This window comes from Heterodontus francisci, chromosome 5, assembly GCF_036365525.1.
Source record: "Heterodontus francisci isolate sHetFra1 chromosome 5, sHetFra1.hap1, whole genome shotgun sequence".
NCBI classification, from domain to species: Eukaryota; Metazoa; Chordata; class Chondrichthyes; order Heterodontiformes; family Heterodontidae; genus Heterodontus; species Heterodontus francisci.
Window position 1 is genome coordinate 31,532,910 of NC_090375.1, and position 18,651 is coordinate 31,551,560.

The 18,651-nt window shown below is 45.3% G+C and overlaps 1 protein-coding gene and 1 long non-coding RNA gene across 6 annotated transcripts in view; one reads left to right on the plus strand and one right to left on the minus strand.

The window, feature by feature from the left end:
• The window catches only part of LOC137369795 (receptor-type tyrosine-protein phosphatase mu-like), a 991,520-nt gene that overhangs the window by 709,503 nt on the left and 263,366 nt on the right, over positions 1-18,651 (minus strand). Inside the window, exon 1 of one of the 5 annotated variants that reach the window (XM_068031280.1) lies at positions 2,884-2,957. The exons of the other annotated variants lie outside the window; for them this stretch is intronic. The gene's annotated coding sequence lies outside the window, so the exon portion shown is untranslated. Of the gene's footprint in view, positions 1-2,883; positions 2,958-18,651 lie in introns of those variants that run through there. 5 annotated transcript variants of the gene reach the window in all.
• Positions 7,297-18,651, plus strand: part of LOC137369797 (uncharacterized) — a 142,414-nt gene continuing 131,059 nt past the window's right edge. Inside the window, exon 1 of the long non-coding RNA XR_010975014.1 lies at positions 7,297-7,373. This is a non-coding gene — a long non-coding RNA (uncharacterized lncRNA). The remainder of the gene's footprint in view (positions 7,374-18,651) is intronic.

The following is an 18,651-nucleotide window of genomic DNA, read 5'->3' on the forward strand; positions in this document are numbered from 1 at the left end:
CTCCAAAGTTACAACGGAAAATGTTAGAAGTGTAGATCTGATGCAAGGTTGCACCTAAAAGATAAACCTATTTTTCTCTTTTAACTCCTAGTGGAGATGTGTATTTGCAGCATTTTTGTACAGAATTTACAGTGCAGTAACAAACCATTCAGTCCAACTGGTCTGTGCCAGCGTTTATGCTCTACATGAGCCTTCCTCCTCCCAATTTCATCTAAACCTATCTGCACAACCTTCTATTCCTTTCTCCCTCATGCACGTATCTAGTTTCCCATTAAATGCATCCATGCTATTTGCCTCAACCACTCCCTGTGGTAGTGAGTTCCACATTCTAACCACTCTCTGGGTAAAGAAGTTTCTCTGTGCCTCTTATTTAAACACACAGAGCTTGTGGTTCTCCAAAATGGGCAGAAAATTGAGAGTTGAGAGGAGGGGCACAGAAGCGGAAAAACCTTTGCAATTGCATCCTGCTGCGGGGTCTCAAATGCAGTTGCAAAATAAAATTATATTTCTGTCTAATTCCAGCAAATTTAAGTTGCAGAAAGAATACTTTGATCCCCGATTGTTCAGCTGGTTAAGGTGATGAGCAGCAGAGCAATACAGACCAGGAAGGTCCAAGGATCAATCTCTGGCCCATAGTGAATTGACTGTATTCACCTGGGGGCCGTAATAGGTCCACTGCAATCGTTCATTAACACCCCTAGGTTTTGATGTGAAAACTTAGCAGGTGAGATCAGGATTTGGTTTAGTTGTGCCGTGCCAAGATACAACCCATGGCCAATATCCACACACAGGCAAGAAGAATGGTGTGGAAACATGGAGTCAATGCCTTCAGCAGAGGAAGAGTGGAAGGGTAGAAAAAATATAAAAATGGTAAGATCATGCAGTCTACTGCAGTGATTGGAAGCAGCTGCCTCTTCAGTTTCTTCCATAAATCACCAATTTCACCGCTGGTCAGATGCGAGTGAACTCTAATTAGCATGCTTGTTTGCAGCTTCAGCTTCCCTCACTCAACAGCAGCATGCACAGGCAGCAGGATTCATGTGACCCAGTTGTATTAGTGTTAAATAAGTGTTTGACATTGTAGCAGTTGCTACAGGATATCTGGGTCATAACAGCGCTGCACCCACCACTCCCTGTCTATGGAGAACAATCATTCCCAGCTGCTCTGGATGTTACAGGGCGAAGAGTATGCTATTACATAGAATTTATAGCATAGAAACAGGCCATTCGGCCCAACTGGTCCATGCTGTTTATGCTACACTTAAGCTTCCTCTCACCTGACTTTCACCTCAACCTATGCTGGTGATATCATAGATACACTGCTGCTGGGCAGGTCTAGACACCATTATCCCCAGTGTCCCTTAAAAATCAACATGATCACTGAAACAGATTATCTGATGATTGTAACATTGCTGTTTGTGGGAGTTTGCTAGGCTGGATTTAGTGGAGCCAGCGGGGCTTCTGGTGCCTGGCCAAAAAGGTGGTGTGAACCCCACCTCAGCCATTCGGAGCCCCCACCCCGTCTCTATTTAACAGTGCTTGGGCAATTAACTGCCCGGCGCCAGGGTCCCCATCACTTTAAAGACAGGTGTCCCACCTCCAAAAGCGGCCGGCCAATCAGAGGACTGGCAGCTCAGTAGTTATTAGCAGCTCCAGCAGGAGCGATGGCCACTGCCAGTACTACAGGAGGCCTTGGAACCAAGCCCAGTAAGTACCTGAGGGAAGTGAGGCAGGGTCGCTGGGGCCAGTCCAGCAGGCCCCGGTGATGCGGGGGTGGGGGTGTTGTGTGGAGGGTAAGAGGGCAATAAGTGTTGGGGGGGGGGGTAATTGTTCAGGGAGGTGCGTTGTTCTCTGCCAGGGCCCCTCTGTGGGCCACAGATTGCACAACCACTGGCTTAATTCCAGTGGTGGCAGGAAGAGGCTCTTAAGTGGCTGATGACAGGCCTTTCCCACCCCCAACTTAATTGCAGTACGATGGGAAGGTGACAGGCCCCTCTTCCCACTGCAATTCTATGGGACCTCCGAGCCCATCTCTGGGCGTGCTGTTAAATCCAGCCCACAGTATGCAGATTGGCTGCCACCTTTTCCTACATTACAACAGTGACTACACTTCAAAAGCACCTCATCGGCTGTAAAGTACCTTGAGACATTCTGAGGTCTTGAAAGGTGTTATATAAATGCAAGTCTTTTCCCTGGCAGCAATTTCCTTTGAACAAGCAAACACACAAACCAATTACTGAACAAAATAATGGCCCTGATTTTAACTCCAGGCCAGATTTAGGCAGTTGAGCAGCGCTGAGAGTTAGAAACTATCCCTCTGCTCAAAAAGTTAAATCCTGCCCATTACAGGCAGGAAGCCAGCAGAAAGCAGCAGCAAATCAGTGGGCACATAGACCTCCTGCTGACTGCAGGTTAAGTGATGGGATCAGACTTCAGGCCTTCCCACAGGCCATCCTGCAGTTCGGGGGGCAGCGGTCACAAGATTGTGGCAATGGGAGGACAAAGCTTTCCTTGTAGCCCCACAAGAAAAGGCAAAGAATAGATTCAAACGTACGTTTTTTGGGCCACACCTGATCCCAATCTTTCTTAACATATGCATGCCTGATCTTGATGACATCATCGGGACCCGACTGCAATTTTAACTGTCAGCCTGAGTGACAAGGCTGTTGTGGCTTTCTCTCCAGGTACAGATAAAGGGAAGAGGATCTGGTGGCAGAAGAGGCTGAAGCAGGAAGGTTTTTTAAACTCGTTTTCCTTTCCTTTCTGCAAAGGAGCAGAAATACTCTTTGAGCCTCCCAAAGAAAGCTCAGCCCTCCCCAACTCAAACCCCACTCTCCCCCATCCCAACCCAAGACAGTCTCAGAAGCCATTCCTGCCACTTACCCTGTGTACGCAGGTGGCCTGCAGGCTGTCCCACTTACTCTCGGTCACTGTACATCATAATTCACAAGCAATTGTAAGCCCCACAGTACGGCATCCCACTCCATGGCACCAAAAAGGCAGTGTTCATAGGACTTTCAGTATGCTTGTGGAAAGTGCCTCTCTGCCATGAGTACAGGACAGGAGTGTTGGTGGAAAGGCCAAACCATAACAGGGATTAACACAAATAGAAATTAGGAAGAAGTGACCAAGCGACTAATTTTAGTCACCAGGAAATAACAAATGACTTCATGTTTTAGACTGCCAGCAGATTCTCATTGGAGGTGTGGTATTTGAACTCTCCTGGTTAAGTCGTTGTAATACATTTACATGCTGAACTGCAGCTCCTTGCATAGATGGGTAGGTTACTTGGTTCAGCATACGTAGACAAACAGGCAATCTGAAGATAGATTGGGAGACATTACAGATATGGATAGTCAGTCTGAAAGGATGCAGCACAGTGATTAATCTATCTACAGTGCTAGGTCTGTAAACGGGTATCTTTCGAGGACAGATAGATGTAAGTCTGAGCACTCTCCCACATTCATTTAGCCCTCTCTACTCAGCTACTTTATCAAAGGATGCTGGTGAGCGCAGTGTGAAAATAAGGATGACCAGCTTTTCCTTTTTTCATTACGAGTCTGATCTTTCTTGGGGGACTGGTTGCTGACCAGACTATTTCCCTTGGGTGACCTTGATGACAGGTGAACCGAGCATTTTGAACATCTGCCGCAGATCGTGCCTCTGCTTAGCAGCCTCTTCATAATGGGCAACTAGGAACTTTTCAAGATGTGTCCTGCTGATAGCTTACCTCCATCCACTGTGCAGGAAGCTTGTCAATTTCTATAAGTAAAAGCTTGCTGAGATGCTGATAAATGGGATGAGCCTTCATTGGTGGTGAGCTGCCTGACTAATCTGGCCACTTCCCATCGAGTTTTTAATCAGAGTATAAACAAAGAGCATTGGTCAGAGTACCACATACAAGAAGCTTCTTGATAAATGCTAACTTTATGTTTTAGATAAATGTTTAACAGACAAGTTTGTGCAAGTAAATCTGACCCCCCCCTACCGCCCCCCCCCAAGCCACTCCTCCCACTAACAGACAAGTACAACTAACAGAAAAACCGTGGTTACTAAGAAACACAATTATCTGCCTTCTATCAATAAAGGGAAAAAGGCAGCCTGGTATATAATTTACTCTGTCCTTTTCTGCTCGAACATGTTTGCTGAATATTGCAATTACCATACTCTTGAGGAAACAATCGATTGCTTGCAAATGTAAATAATATTGAACTTATTACTGAGCTTATTTTACAGCTGGCGACAGAAACTTATTTTGTCTGTCAGAGAATGCGTTTTACTTTGTTATATTAATATTACCTGCACAGATTTCTTTTGACTCACTGCAGTGATCCAGAAGCTTTCAACCAGCCTCTCGATTCTGGTTGGCGTGAAATTACGTTTTGAAGTGCACTTACATTACTTGTTAAGGTCTTTATTGAACTGAGGCTCTATTGTCCACTGGACTGCTTCTATCTCATTACCTGGCTTGCTTCTGCAGGCTCAGTTTCTGCTTATTCCATGGGGATGTATCACTCTACACTGGCCTTAGCTCAGATCCATCCTTGCCAGTTCTCATCGTGCTCTGGAAGCTTCCACATAGTCTTTGCTTTGTTGCTTCCCGTGGCCACTGACTGATCTGCTTCACTCCTCCATTACCTTTCGCTGGACTCCAATTCCCCAAGACAAGGTCGCAGGTGTAGGTGGACCGTATCTGGAGAATAAGGTCGCCAATCTCCCGGGATTGTCCCGGAGTCTCCAGGAGTTAAAGATTAATCTCCTGGACACTGTTGCAAGCAATGCAGGAGAAAAATAAAACCATAAAAGTGTTTTCTTTTAATTTTCTTTGAACACTTTCCTTTATTACTTATAAAAAGTAATGAAAATGGGAAAAAAGACTGCTTGCCAGGGTGGGACGATTGGGAAAAGGTCATGTAATTAAACCTCCAAGAATACATCCAACTAGAGTTTGCAACCCTGCTGGGAAGAGGACTCCCAGGTCAGAAGTTTCCTTGTCTCCTGCCGGATGGAAGAACAGCAGGCCTGCACTTTAGGTGAGAGCAGGCCTAACAATCGGCCTTCTGCCAGAAGGGATGGTCCAGCTTGGAGTTGAGGCCTAGGTGCCGAAGATTGCTGACACTTTTTTTGATTAAATATTTTTCCCCTTATTAAGCTCAGGGCAGATGGGAAGTGACATCTATAATTAAATTAAGTCACCTCCCTGACCCAGCACACTTTGGTAAGTGGGTGACTCCGATGTCTAATGACAGGATGTCAGGCCCAAAGGTTCTCAAGCTCTGTCTGTTTTCATTACAGACCAGTTGCAGTGTTGCCAAGCTAAAGTGTTCACATGGCACTTGTTTCTTTGGAAGCAGAAGAGGATCCAATGACACTGGGGGTAATTTCCATCTTGATGCCTGGACATAAAACTGGCATCACAGATTGGTTACCCATTATAGAAACCAGGCATTTCGCATTTTCACTGTAAGTTACAATTGGGCTGCTTCTAAAGCAGGTGCCCGATCCGGAATTCCAGATGTTAGGCTCAGGTGGCAAGTTGATCATCTGTCACAATAACGTGAGCATCTGTGAACATTCTGTGGTCCATCATGTGACAGCACTGCAACAGAGGTAATTTCGGCCTGTTCCTGGTGTGGAACCAACCTGAAAAAGTACTTCAGTGATGCAACAGTGCCCCTTAGAATTTGAGAGCCAGAACTAAACGGCAAGTGGTGAAACCCTATTAATCTCCTTTGTCATTTTTAATTGTGAAACACAAGAATAGCTCTCCTAGGTTCCAAAGTGTTGTCAACCTGTGAGTTAACACTTTAACTTATCTACTTGACCTTTCCTTGGTGCAGGGTCCATAGGGAATCTGTTCAATGCCTGGCAATTAATCTTCAGTCACAAAGTGACTTCTGACCATTTTAATGGAGCATTAAGGACATATTGAACTGTACATTTAATCGTGTAATTACTTTTGACAACAATGTGAAAAGGGATGACATCCATTTCCCATGTCACAGACCAGCTAATAATATTTACTAAATCCAATTGGCTTTTTGTTTTGACTTCATTATATTCACAATAGGCCCAATTGAAACACACAACTTAATTTTCACTGCAGAAAGAATTACACTCAGTGATCTTAATGACTCCTTAGTCTAGACCTCGGGATTAATAATTTATACCCTAGGATGCTGAAGTTCCATTCACTTGCAGTGTTCCTTGAATCAAGGAGGCAGTTCCATCACTAGATCACTGGGATATGAGATTATTATAGAAATACAATATCCGATCTGTGCTTACTTAAGTAACATTCTGCTTTCATTAAACACTAATGTACTGTTACCCTTTCACTTGCTGAAGCATTCAAATAAGTAACAGTCACACAATGAGGGAGAAGAAAGGTAAGAAATGGAAAATCTCAATGAATAGGTACAGCCATTTTTTTCCCAAGCAATATCCTCTCATTAATGCTGATTATGTGGAAAATTAGGGAATTTTTAATAATGTCTTTGTGCCTGTGTTTCAAATATGTAGAATGGAGAGCTGATTCATTTGCAACCAGGAGGAAATAATCCTCTCTCGAAGTATATGATATGATATCACGAATGTTAATGGATGTTAAAATCATGGACTATGCACCCTGATTTCCTGCCATGCCTTCACTGCTGGTGCCACCTCCATTGGGAGGTAGGGGAGAGCTCAAGAGGTCCTGATGGTCTAAGGGCTGCCTCAGCCCTCAGGAACATCTACCAATAGATGATTCTTCACAGACAAGTCTAGATAGTGAAGATCTGGAGCTATTCAACAAATGGAGGCATTGCCCAGCAACACATGAGCTGACGTCCATGTGTGGCAATCTACCTCACAGGGACGGACACCATTTGTAACACCTTTACTGGCATCCCACCTAAAGATCAGCCATCTCAGCACCGACTGCTGATCAAACCTCAGTATTAATACACAGCGCATCTCCACAGACCCACCAGGGGAAGGATTTTTAAAATATTTCTATACGTTCTTGCAATTTAGCAAACTGTCCGCAGCTCAGATGAAAATGCAGAAGCAAAACTACTGAGCCTGTCGATCAAAGACAATGCAAGAGCTTCGGCAAGAAGTGGGATGTTGATTTAATGAGCTGGTGTCCTGTGATTTCATACCACAAAGAATTAGGACTTGGTTTTCCCCAAATGATGGCCATCTAGAGATTAAACAAAAGGGAGGAGCCAGTAGATAAAAAACAACCAAACAGGGAAGTCCATCTGTAGCTCCGTGGTTAAATATGCCATCAGAGTAGTTATGAATCAAAACGGAGCTGGTGCTATCTACCTCCAAGTGGCCTGGCAATTTCCACTCACCCTTGTTCAGGTTCTCAAATGGCTGGCTTGGTAAGTGTGCTATCGAATGTTTAACTGTGCCATCTGAAGCCTAATTTCAGTAGCTCTACCTTCAGTGCTCAGTGGGTGTGATACAATTTTCATTGGTGGCTCCCATGATGCAGGAATATTTTAATCTGTTCTTTTCCCTGTAGTGCGAAAGGGCACTGTATCAATACAAATTGCTGTTTGTTTGGAGATTCTTAATTCAATTTCTGTAGTCTGCTTACTCTTTTCATGCCAGTAATAAAGTCCAGGCCAGTCAGTCCCCATCTCCACCTCGACTGATCTCACATCGGGCAACAGCTGAGCTATTTCAATTGGCCTCAGTAGCAAAAATCGGGAAGGAGAAAATAATTTGCGAAAGTTCCCACTCCTGATCCATATTCAATTAACTCCCTTTCTAACAGCACTGTGGGTGTACCTACCCCACATGGACTGCAGCAGTTCAAGAAGGCAGCTCACCACCACCTTCTCACGGGCAATTAGGGATGTGCAATAAATGCTGGCCTGGCCAGCGACACCCACATCCCATGAACAAATTTTTTTTTAAATGACAGCTGCTGAAAAATAAGTGCGAAGAGAAGCCGGATCAGCCTCCTTAGAGAAGTGAAGGTTGAGGGGAGGTTTAACAGAGGTGTTTAAAATCGTGAATGGTTTTGATAGGATAAATAAAAAAGTAACTGTTTCCAGTGGAAGAAGGGTTGATAGCCTGAGGACACAGATTTAAGGTAACTAGCAAAAGAACTGGAAGCAAGATGGGGATAGATTTATTTTATGCAGTGAGTTGTTATGATCTGAAATGCACTGCCTGAAAGGATGCAGAATCAGTAGTGACTTTCAAAAAGGAATTGGATATATACTTGAAGGGGAAAAGTGTGCAGGGCTATGGGAAAAAGGCAGGGGTGTGGGACTAATTGGATAGCTCTTTCCAAGAGCTGGCACACGCCTGATGGAGCGAATGGCCTCCTTTTGTGCTGTATTATTCTATGTCTCAATAATTTTTCTCCACACGGTGGTTTTCAGGCCGGTGGGACTAATTGGATAGCTCTTTCCAAGAGCTGGCACACGCCTGATGGAGTGAATGGCCTCCTTTTGTGCTGTATTCTTCTATGTCTCAATAACTTTTCTCCACACGGTGGTTTTCAGGCCTTTCCAGGGAGGTCTACTCAAGTCTTTAGTATAATTTGTAGATCCCACAATGCGCATTCTTTTTGTACATTGCCCCACATATCACTCTGTTGCAGTCAGGCTATATTTAGCTCCTTCCTGTTCCCGTGGCCACGCACACTGAAACGACTCCCTTGATCGAAGAGTGTGCATCTGCTGGACAATGCAGTGTTAGTTCAGCTATTGTCTCTTCTGTCTCGTGTTGCATGTCCTGGACGTACTGGCATTTGCAACATCTGGTTTGTTCTATTGTTCACCCCCCGTAACCTTAGTTCAGAGTAAAATTAACTTCAACACAGTCATTCTTTTTTTTAAATGAGGCACTTCCTTCATAAAATATTATTACGTGAGCTTTTGTATTTGCTTAGGAAGGAAAATGAACCATGCGTCATTTTTAGCTTGACAATCAGATCCACAAGTAGCAAGATGGTTGTTTTGACTGCTTGTAAACAGGTCAAAATAAAAGATTTTCCCCCATCCTTTCCCCGCAAACCCCATTCTCCGAAATTTGCTGACTCTGTCTGCAGTACAGCCCCATAGGCAGTAAAAGCTCACCAGGATCTTACACAGTGCGTAGTGTTGTTTCTCGCAAATCTCTGGTCTCATTTACAAATGTGAACCTTGTCAGCAGGCTGTGGTACTCTATCCAAGACTCCTGAGGTAGCTGCCGAGGGGCTGATTCCCCCAGCTGTAAAGTCTAGAACTAAGGGTCACAGTCTCAGGATAAGGGGTCGGCCATTTAGGACTGAGTTGAGGAGAAATTTCTTCACTCAGAGGGTTGTGAATCTTCAGAATTCTCTACCCCAGAGGGCTGGGGAAGTTCAGTCATTGAGTATATTTAAGGCTGGGATCGATAGATTTTTGGACTCTCAGGGAATCAAGGGATATGGGGTTTGGGCAGGAAGATGGAGTTGAGGCCAAGGATCAACCATGATTTTATTGAATGGCGGAGCAGGCTCGAGGGGCCGAATGGCCTACTTCTGCTACCATTTCTTATGTTGCATAATAGTCAAGCCAATACCATTCTTACCTCCACTTTTACTTTTTAATGCTGGTCATTGTATTGGGATTAGGAGTGGGAACTACAGCTGATTTTTTTCTCACCCTACCCCTAGGGTACTGAGGCCAATTGTAGACCCCAATTACTGCTGCAGTTGCGATCAGTTAGCTCAGCACAGGCTGGCCTTATGGTCTATTTGGATCAGTACCAATCCAGGCAGCGCCTTTACCTAGTCAGACACCTTTTCACGTGGTCAGCGGCACTTGACACAAGTACATAATTCGTAACATAAAAGAGGCATCAGGAAACCACTGAGAATTCCCAGAAGCAAGATGGGCATTCTAAAATAAGCACTAACTGTGCCTTCCTTTATGAAAGGTCTTGTTTTAACCTTCCAAAAGCTAAAAACGGTTAGAATCAGAGCATTATTCGATTCCAATCCAAGTTTTTGCCATAAAGCAGGGTGACCTTGAATCAGGTAACCATCATCATTTGTATGTTAAAAATAGGAAGAATTGCTTTTCTTTTTGACACGTGGACATATGAAACAAGTCAAATGGAAATTGCTTAGGTTCCTCAGTGTTAATATAGGTTTTAAAGAGCTGGGATTTGGCTATAGCCCCACGTTAAGACAATAAATATTAATGTTTGAACTTGATGAGTAAATGCAGAGAATGAGGAAGTATTTACTGAGACAGGCCAGGAAGCTCTGAGGTTCATCCATGGTCAATGCTTGGTTAGCTGATCTCAGAGAGCAATGGGAATACCACAATTAGACTCAGTACCCTAGTGACAGGAAAATAAAATCCAGAATTCCCATTCAATTACCTCCCCATGATCCCTGCTGGAAAATACATGCTTAAAGATGTTGCCTGAGGGTAGGAATGGGTTATGCCTGAATCCCAGCCCCTCCTTCCCATAATGCAGCACTGTGCCCATACACATTATCCAAGCTTACTCATAAAAGACTGGCCACTTGAGTAACACATGGGAAGATAACTGTGAACCACACCTCATCAAGTGTCAGTGCCTTCTGGAGGGGAGGGAGGTCCACTGGAGGAACAACATTGAAGGTCTTGGTATGTAACAGCACAATAAGAGAGAATTCGGCCCATTGTGCCTGTGCTGACCCTTTAAAAGAACTATCCAGATAGTCCCATTCCCCTGCCTTTTCCCATAGATATATAAACCTCTTCAAACGATTGTGTCCAACAGCTGCTGCAGTGCATTCCTGACTGTTAGTGTGTCAGATGAATGATGAGCTGTTGAAGGGTAAACAAGTTGAGCATTTCAATGTTGTCATTAATTTGACTTTAACAGAGAACAGAAGACATTCTCACACTGACATGTATTCATAGCTGCCAGTGCCACCAAACCATTTGTGATTAGTTAATATATTAGCTACTTGCATAAACAACTAATTGTATTTGAAACTGAAACCACCGTGTTGGGACTACAATGTTGCACTCATCCATTAAGTGCCTTGCCTAGTGACAAATTTTGTTGGAATAAACTCAAAATATGAACTGTCCTTAAGGCTTTAAATATTTGATTTTGATATTGGCAATTACAGAATTGAAAAACCCTAGTGGAAGGGCAAGGCTAAAGCTGTAGAACACTAGCAAGGCAGAAAGAGTAATAACAGAGATGTGGTACATGAGAAAATAATGCTTTGTTTATGGCAACCTTGTATTTTAAAAAAACTAACATTTGCAGAAAGAAATATTTTTGGGAATAATATCCTGGGAGGCAAAATCTCATTTATGTTATGTAAGAATGTGAATTTGGAGAAACATGGATTTATGAATGAATATCCTTTACTGCCCAATACAAATGAGATTTTTCATTGTAGATTTTCTGATAAACTCAATGAATGAGGTTCTGGAATGTGCTGTATCTTTGGCCTCCTTGTCTCGAGAGACAATGGGTAAGCGCCTGGAGGTGGTCAGTGGTTTGTGAAGCAGCGACTGGAGTGGCTGTAAAGGCCAATTCTAGAGTGACAGACTCTTCCACAGGCACTGCAGATAAAATTGGTTGTCGGGGCTGTTACACAGTTGGCTCTCTCCTTGCGCTTCTGTCTTTTTACCTGCCAACAGCTAAGTCTCTTCGACTCGCCACTCTTTAGCCCCGCCTTTATGGCTGTCCGCCAGCTCTGGCGATCACCGGCAACTGACTTCCATGACTTGTGGTCAATGTCACAGGACTTCATGTCGCGTTTGCAGATGCCTTTAAAGCGGAGACATGGACGGCTGGTGGGTCTGATACCAGTGACAAGCTCGCTGTACAATGTGTCCTTGGGGATCCTGCCATCTTCCATGTGGCTCACATGGCCAAGCCATCTCAAGCGCCGCTGGCTGTGTAGAGTGTATATGCTGGGGATATTGGCCGCCTCGAGGACTTCTACGTTGGAGATATGGTCCTGCCACCTGATGCCAAAGATTCTCCGGAGGCAGCGAAGATGGAATGAATTGAGACGTCGCTCTTGGCTGACATAAGTTGTCCAGGCCTCGCTGCCATAGAGCAAGGTACTGAGGACACAGGCTTGATACACTCAGACTTTTTTGTTCCGTGTCAGTGCACCATTTTCCCACACTCTCTTGGCCAGTCTGCACATAGCAGCAGACGCCTTTCCCATGCGCTTGTTGATTTCTCCATCGAGAGACAGGTTACTGGTGATAGTTGAGCCTAGGTAGGTGAACTCTTGAACCACTTCCAGAGCGTGGTCACCGATATTGATGGATGGAGCATTTCTGACGTCCTGTCCCATGATGTTCGTTTTCTTGAAGCTGATGGTTAGGCCAAATTCGTTGCAGGCAGCCGCAATCCTGTCCATGAGTCTCTGCAGACACTCTTCTGTGTGGATGTCAATGCAGCATCGTCAGCAAAGAGGAGTTCCCTGATGAGGACCTTCCCTACTTTGGTGTTCGCTCTTAGACGGGCAAGGTTGAACAACCTGCCATATGATCTTGTGTGGAGAAAAATTCCTTTTTCTGAAGACTTGAACGCATGTGGGAGCAGCAGTGAGAAGAAGATCCCAAACAGTATAGGTGCGAGAACACAGCCCTGTTTCACGCCACTCAGGGTAGGAAAGGGGTCTGATGAGGCACCGCTATGCTGAATTGTGCCTTTCATATTCTCATGGAATGAGGTGATGATACTTAGTAGCTTTGGTGGACATCCGATCTTTGCTAGTAGTCTGAAGAGACCACGTCTGCTGATGAGGTCAAAGGCTTTGGTGAGATCTATGAAAGCAACATAGAGGGGCATCTGTTGTTCGCGGCATTTCTCCTGTGGCTGGCGAAGGGAGGCATGTCAATGGTCCTCGAGGCATGTCAATGGTGGATCTTTCTGCTCGAATGCCACACTGTGCCTCAGGGTAGACACGCTCAGCCAGCCTGTTTAAAACGACTCGAGTGAAAACTTTCCCCACTATGCTGAGCAGGAAGATTCCACGGTAGTTGTTGCAGTCACCGCGGCCACCCTTGTTCTTATAGAGGGTGATAATATTGGCATTGCAGATGTCCTGTGGTACTGCTCCCTCATCCCACCACAGGCAAAGCAGTTCATGGAGTGCTGAGAGTATAGCAGGCTTGGCACTCTTGATTATTTCAGGGGTAGTGCCGTCCTTCCCAGGGGCTTTTCCACTGACTAGAGAATCAATGGCATTACTGAGTTCCGATTTTGTTGGCTGCTCGTCCAGCTCATCCATGACTGGCAGAGACTGGGCTGCACTGAGGGCGGTCTCAGTGACAACATTTTCCCTGGAGTACAGTTCTAGGTAGTGCTTCACCCAGCGGTCCATTTGCTTGCGTTGGTCAGTGATTGTGTCCCCTGATTTAGACTTGAGGGGGGCGATCTTCTTGATGGTTGGCCCAAAAGCTCTCCTAATGCCATCATACATTCCTCTGATGTTTCCGGTGTCAGAGGCCAGCTGAATACGACTGCATCGGTGTTACCAGTAGTCATTTGCACAGCGCCTGGCTGTTCTTTGTGCAGCGCTTCTGGCTACTTTAAGTGCTACAGATGTTAACTCACTGGGGGCTCTCTTGTAGTTCAACAGTGCAGTGCGCTTAGCGGCTATGACAGATTCCAGCTCTTCAAAGTGAGATTGAAACCAGTCTGCATTCTGCTTCTCATGTTTGCCATAGGTTGTTATTGCTGAGTCATAAATGGAATCTCTGATGTGGGCCTACTTGGTCTCTGCATCCCCTGTAGGAGTGTTTTGAAGGGCTTTTTCAAGTGAATTTAGAAACTTATGTTACAGCTGTGGATAAGAAATTCTGTTAGTGTTGATGCGCGGGTGGCCCTTCTGCTTGGAGTGATGCAGCTTCTTTGGTTTGAGTCTAACTAATAGTAAGTCAATTATGAGACAGTTGTAAGAGAAGGCAGCAACTTTGGTTGCCTTCAGCTGCTTTCATATATCAGTTATTAGACTGGAGTATTCTTTCAGCTTACCATCTCGTCCAAGTCCGCAGTTGCTTCAACCTATTGAGTGCCACCTTATCTGATAGCTGAACACTGAAGCTGTGAATCATAACAGTACACGGGCAAGAGTACAGGGCTACGAGGAAAAAGCAGGGGAGTGGGATTAATTGGATAGCTCTACCAAAGAGCCGGTACAGGCATGATGTGTTGTATCATTCAATGATTCTATAGTATGCTCAAGAATCCAAACCTTGCTATCATTGAGAAATTGAGAAAGGACACCAACAGCCAAAATCTTCACCAAGAACAGCATTGACCAAACCCTCTTCACAAAGGGTTGAAGTCAGCACTATTTCGAACACACTGCAGATTTATGATATTTCTTTGTAATTCATTCATAAGATGTGTGTGGCAAGGCCGGTAGTTATTGCATTGAAAAGGTGAACAACCTTCTTAAAGCGTTGCAGTCCATGTGGTAAAGATACATCCACAATGCTGTTAGGTAGGAAGTTACTGTCGGTTATAAGATTTATTATCAATATCCAACACTTTTCTCTACAGACATGGGCTAAACCTTATGATAAAACTCTTCATACAACGAAGAAACAATTACATACCCAGGCTGAGCTTAAGAAAGGTGACAGAGATGAGGTGGGTAGACTCCGGAAGATAAATTAAACACCAGTCCATAACTGGAAACTAGAATTTATCAACGCATCCTATGTTGCTGTCCTCCGATAGAACAGAAATTAATTTAAATTTAATTCAGACTCTCTAAATAGGCTTTCCTTAAACCTGAAAGTTAGTGATTGCTGTATACAATAGCGCCCAGGATTAGTCAGTCAGATTCAAAGACCTTCAGCATCATAGGTGGTTTGTGCTTTGTCTGTACGCTTCCTTTTGCTCAACAAAATATGCCTTTTTTTTTACTGCTTGGGTTATTAATTGCCCCAGGAGGCCAGAGAGGTTTCAGCCAACATTGCTGGCTGCCACTCTCAGAGGTCCCCAAAGGTGGCATTGGGCACTGGCTTTGGCATGGGGGTGAATCACAATTCCTTCAGAGTCAGGGCAGCAATCCTGGCTCCTCCAGCCCCACGGAAATGCTTTTTTGTAATACTTCATCTTCCTGTCATTGGTGGCCACATAAGCCACAGAGGAATCCTGAGAGAGACAGGCACATTGGCAACATATTTCTTGAAGGGGTTCTTCAGCGAGCGCAAGGCCACTAATTTACATATTTAAGGGGCCTAATGCCTGTTTTAGACATCCGCTCAGAACACCTTTAAAAAAAGGCCCCATGAATTTAGCAGTGGGACCAATACCTGCACAGATTCAGCATACTGCTTCATACTTTGCACCTGTGGTACGTCCAAGAAATGGGTGCAATGTTATACCCATTTCGCCCCCATGAGGTTTAATAGAGGCTCATCATTACCTATTGGCTTTTTTATTCTGGGGGCAAGATTTGGTTATGACCCTTTTTTTATTCATTCATGGGAAATGGGCCTCGCTGGCCAGGCCAGCATCTATTGCCCATCCCTAATTGCCCTTGAGAAGGTGGTGATGAGCTGCCTTCTTGAACCGCTGCAGTCCATGTGGGGTAGGTACATCCACTGTGCTGTTAGGAAGGGAGTTCCAGGATTTTGACCCAGCGGCAGTGAAGGAACGGCGATATAGTTCCAAGTCAGGATGGTGTGTGACTTAGAGGGGAACTTGCAGGTGGTGGTGTTCCCATGTATTTGCTGCCCTTGTCCTTCTAGTTGGTAGAGGTTGCGGGTTTGGTATGTGCTGTCTCAGGAGCCTTGGTGCGTTGCTGCAGTGCATCTTGTAGATGGTACACACTGCTGCCATGGTGGTGGAGGGAGTGAATGTTTGTGGATGGCATGCCAATCAAATGAGCTGCTTTGTCCTTGAGTGTTGTTGGAACTGCACCCATCCAGGTAAGTGGAGAGTATTCCATCACACTCCGGACTTGTGCCTTGTAGATGGTGGACAGGCTTTGGGGAGTCAGGAGGTGAGTTACTCGCCGCAGGATCCAAAGAACAAAGAACAAAGAACAGTACAGCACAGGAACAGGCCATTCGGCCCTCCAAGCCTGCGCCGATCTTGATGCCTGTCTGAACGAAAACCTTCTGCACTTCCGGGGACCGTATCCCTCTATCCCCATCCTATTCATATATTTGTCAAGATGCCTCTTAAACGTCACTATTGTACCTGCTTCCACCACCTCCCCCGGCAGCAAGTTCCAGGCACTCACCACCCTCTGTGTAAAAAACTTGCCTCGCACATCCCCTCTAAACTTTGTCCCTCTCACCTTAAACCTATGTCCCCTAGTAACTGACTCTTACACCCTGGGAAAAAGCTTCTGACTATCCACTCTGTCCATGCCGCTCATAACTTTGTAAACCTCTATCATGTCACCCCTCCACCTCCGTCGTTCCAGTGAAAACAATCCGAGTTTCTCCAACCTCTCCTCATCGCTAATGCCCTCCAGACCAGGCAACATCCCGGTAAACCTCTTCTGTACCCTCTCCAAAGCTTCCATGTCCTTCTGGTAGTGTGGCGACCAGAATTGCACGCAATATTCTAAGTGTGGCCTAACTAAAGTTCTGTACAGCTGCAGCATGACTTGCCAATTTTTATACTCTATGCCCCGACCGATGAAGGCAAGCATGCCGTATGCCTTCTTGATTACCTTATCCACCTGCGTTGCCACTTTCAGTGACCTGTGGACCTGTACGCCCAGATCTCTCTGCCTGTCAATACTCCTAAGGGTTCTGCCATTTACTGTATACTTCCCAGCTGCATTAGACCTTCCAAAATGCATTACCTCACATTTGTCCAGATTCCTAGCCTCTGACCTGCTCTTGTGGCCACAGTATTTATATGGCTACTCCAGTTCAGTTTCTGGTCAATGGTAGCCCCATGGATGTTGATAGTGGGGGATTCAGCGATGGTAATGCCATTGAATGTTAAGGGGAGATGGTTAGATTGTCTCTTGTTGAAGATGGTCATTGCCTGGCACTTGTGTGGCACGAATGTTACTTGCCACTTATCAGCCCAAGCCTGGATTTTGTCCAAGTCTTGCTGCATTTCTACACGGACTGCTTCAGTATCTGAGGAGTCGCGAATGTGCTGAACATTGTGCAATCATCAACGAACATCCCCACTTCTGACCTTATGATTGAAGGAAGGTCATTGATGAAGCAGCTAAAGATGGTTGGGCCTCGGACAGTATCCTGAGGAACTTCTGCAGTGATGTACTGGAGCTCAGATGATTGACCTCCAACATAATGGGTACATAATGGACAGCACACCCAACTGGGAGGCCTTTGGCCTGTCTAAAATTGTGCTTCGGGCCTCATTTCAATAAATTGGGTGAACTGTCAGTGCTGTTGAGCCCGCAGAGGCTCACTGTCAGGATTCCCATTTTGGTTTGACTGCCTCACCTACTCTGGACTACGGCCCTTGGGTAACTCCTGGGGAAAGACTGGGTGAGGGATAGGGTGAAGAGCAATGGTTGGAGAGAAAATCACAGGCTGATAGTGGCTTTCAGGTGTGTTGGCCCCCTTCCATCTATGAAAGATAGATATATCTCTTCATGCCAAAGGGATCAAGGGATATGGGGTGAAAGCGGGAACAGGGAACTGAATTAGACAATCTGCCATGATTTTTCTTTGAATGGCAGAGCAGGCCCAAAGGGCCGAATGGCCTACTCCTGCTCCTATTTTCTATGTTTCTATGAAAGATGATTGATACATAGCAAAAAATCCATTTAGGTTGGATGTCTTCTCTTGAGCACCTTTGCCGATGGCTGTGAAGGCCAATCCTTGAGATGCAGGTTCTTCCACAAGCACCGCACGTGAAGCTGCCAAGTGACGCTGTGAGATGTTGTTTTTGGCGTAGGCATCTGTTGCCAAGCTGCTATAGCCACTGGTCATCACGGTAGTGCATGCTGGTCCACAGGATGTGTTGCCATTTCCCTCTTTCGCCAGCTAGTGACTCCAAGGTGTGATAGTCGACATTTAGGACCTTCATGTCACACTTGCAAGCATCCTTGAAGTGGAGATTTGGGCATCCCATTGGTCGTCTGGCCCCGGCCACCTCACCATAAAGAAGGTCCTTGGGTATGCAACTGTTTTCCATCCTGCGAATGTGTCCGATCCACCGAAGCCACCTCTGTTTGATTAGTACCAACACACTTTGGAGCTCTGCCTTTGAGAGGCCTGCCACATTTGTAATTTTGTCCTGCCAGGATATAGGGATCAGGAGATACAGGGAGCAAGTGGGAACAGGTTACTGAGTTTGGATGATCAGCCATGATCGTATTGAATGGCGGTGCAGGCTCAAAGTTTCTATGTTAGACAGCGAAGATGGAAATTATTGAGCTTCTTTTCCTGGTAGCTGTAAGTTGCCCATGTTTCACAGCTATTCAACAAGGTGCTGAGAACACAGGCCTTATAAATCATCAGCTTGGTCCTAAGGATCAGATTGGTGTTATCTCATGCATGTTTCGCAAGTCGGCCAAAGGTGGTAGCTGCTTTCCTTATGCGTGTATCGAGCTCTGCATCAAGGGACAGATTGTCTGTCACTGCGGACCCAAGGTGGCAGAATTTGCTAATCACTTGGTGGTTAGAATTTGCTAACCAGTGGGGTGTTATTTAGTGTGATCAGGGGCGGAGATGCAACACGTTG